Below are 2,717 nucleotides of genomic sequence, written 5' to 3' on the forward strand. Positions count from 1 at the left end.
TGCCAAAAGTTGGAGCAAAATGATACTGTACTCGCATGTAAGTATCGTGAAGATTTCTTCAAACATTTCATGCATGTACGCTATGAGTTCAAGTTTATACCCGCAGTCCGCAGATCTCGCTAAAAACACAGATAATTTCTAACCTGTGAAAAAGACGACACCAAGGTGAGCTGTTCTTCACATTATACCATTATAATTATGTAGAATTAGCTACTTTACATGGGGGAAAACCACTAGAGAATAGTCTGTACACCTTGCGGGTTTATATTCGAAAGAAAAAGAATAGAACAGTACAGTACACAAGTCGAGGGGAGACTGGTTGGTAGCTTCCCACCAAGCCCAGCTTCGATCCTTCAATCGAAACCCCCCAAAAAGTCAAGGAAAAAAAAGAAAGAAGAAGAAAAGGATGTAGTATACACTTCCTGCAACGCCACCGAGACCACCCAAAGGCATCCTATACCAATCTCGCCGTTGCCCACTACCATCTAGCTGTGTCTACCTGTCCCCCATATCTATGCGTATTCTTCTTCCACTTTATACGTTTCTTCGCTACCTGTTTGCCATTATTCTTGCTCGGTTTACCATTACCTTCGCTCACCAAGCTGTAATTAAACACTATAACCAGTCATTACCAGTGTAAAGATAGGAGGGAAGGAAACCCGTGAGCAAACGGAGGACGAAGTGTTGGAGACAGTGGTGAGCTAGTTGGTGTCCACCAAGGCGTCGTGGAAAGCGGCGACACGGTCGGGCGTCACGCACTGCGTGATGAGCCGGGCGCCTGGCTTGTGTACCCAGGGCTTGACGAGGATGCACGTGGCGATGTAGTCCAGGTTTGTCAGCGGCACGACGTGGGCGGGAGGGCCCCACCCGTAGTCCACCTCGGCGAAGCCCAGCCGCGTCCAGTCGGAGACGAGCAGCGTCCGGTAGTCGGAGGTGATCTGGTACGGGTCCACGCTGCCCATCTCGCCGGCGCCCCACCGCGCGAACTCTGTGGGCAGCCGCTTCTTCCCCTCCTTGATGATCTTCACGACGTCGGTGATGGTGGAGGACGCCACCTTCCCGGCCGTGGAGGAGACGCGCATGATGTAGTAGCAGTTGCCGTAGAAGCCGGCGCCCCCCGAGGGGAGGCGGGCGTGGAGGAGCGGCCGCGCGTTCATCGCGAAGCAGAGGTGTACGGGGGAGTCCTCGTCGAAGCAAGCGGCGCGCGTGCGGCTCTGCCAGGCCTTGGCGATGAGCACCTCGAACGCTGAGCACCGGGCGCCGCCGGTGGCCGCCGCGAACTGGCCCTTGAAGTGGTTGATGTAGTCGGCGGAGATGTCTATGGCGAGGTATTCGAGCCGCTTGGCGCCCGCGGGGTCCGGGAGGCTGCCGACGAGGGCGCTCGCCGGATCAGGGATCGCGTCGCGGCCCCACACCGGTGCCACCGAGATGCGGCCCGCCCCGCGCGCCAGCTCCCCCACCGCGCCCATGAACTGCGCCGCCCCGGGCCCGTCGGCCACCGCGTGGCTGAACCGGAACCCCACCACGAAGCCGCCGCAATCGAACGTCGTGACCTGCGTGTCGCGTCCACCACGTCCAGTTTAGCTCGCAGTCAGTAAAATCCAAATCCACCACCGACACGGCGCAATGCGAATCGAATCCAGCAAGTACCTGGACAAGCAAGATGAGCTTGCTCTCCTCCTCACGGCTGGGCTTGGGGCGCGGGTGGGGGAGCAGCTCGTCCTTGTCGACGGCGAGCGGGTACTCGAGATAGTCCACGTCCTCTAGCCGACACCTGACGGCAGCCTCAATGAACCACACGCCACCGTCGCTGCAGTCCACCTGCAGCTCGCCGGCGTCGGTCACCGTGAGGCGGCCCGCCAGCGGGTAGTACTCCACCAGCGCCCTCGCCAGGGCCTGCTCCACCGCCCTCGCGGGGGGCTGTCACCCTCCCTGGCCATGTCGGGCTTGAACACGTGCAGCGACTCGATGAGCGCCATCTGGGTGGGGTAGCGGTCGAGCCACGACAGGCGCAGAGGGCTCTCCGGCGTCGGAGCCGCCGGCGCCACCAGGCGCTGCCCGAGCCGCTCCACTGGCATGGGCTTTGCCGCGGCCGCCGCCATTTGGAACATGATACTAGTATATGGTTGTATTTTAGATGATCTTATTTATTATTATGCATGACAGATAGTAGCACATTATTTATTATGATATGGTATCATGATATGATACTGAACTATTTGTTTCTTCATTTAATTGCCACCTCACTAAAATTGTCTAGTTCATCATGAATGATACTTGCTATGAAACCAACTACGAAGGTTCTATGGGCTTCTCCAATGCGGTACATCATGCCTTCTCTATATGTCCACACTGGACAGCCGGACACTAGGCGTCAAGCGTGGCTGTCCAAATTGGGTCGGACCGTTTTGGCCTTTTGAAATCCCCTAGCCCGGCCCAAATTGGTGGGTGGTCTTGTTGGGGAACGTAGTAATTTTAAAAAATTTCCTACGCACACGCAAGATCATGGTGATGCATAGCAACGAGAGGAACGAGTGTTGTCTACGTACCCTTGTAGACCGACAGCGGAAGCGTTATGACAACGCGGTTGATGTAGTCGTACGTCTTCACGGCCCGACCGATCAAGCACCGAAACTACGGCACCTCCGAGTTTTAGCACACGTTCAGCTCGATGACGATCCCCGGACTCCGATCCAGCAAAGTGTCAGGGAAGAGTT

At 56.7% G+C, this 2,717-nt stretch overlaps 1 pseudogene; it reads right to left on the reverse strand.

Annotated features, from left to right (window-relative positions):
• Positions 1-241: 241 nt before the first annotated feature.
• LOC123040691 (acyl transferase 7-like) lies at positions 242-2,131 on the reverse strand (annotated as a pseudogene).
• Positions 2,132-2,717: the final 586 nt, after the last annotated feature.

This window comes from Triticum aestivum, chromosome 1A, assembly GCF_018294505.1.
Source record: "Triticum aestivum cultivar Chinese Spring chromosome 1A, IWGSC CS RefSeq v2.1, whole genome shotgun sequence".
Taxonomy (NCBI): domain Eukaryota; kingdom Viridiplantae; phylum Streptophyta; class Magnoliopsida; order Poales; family Poaceae; genus Triticum; species Triticum aestivum.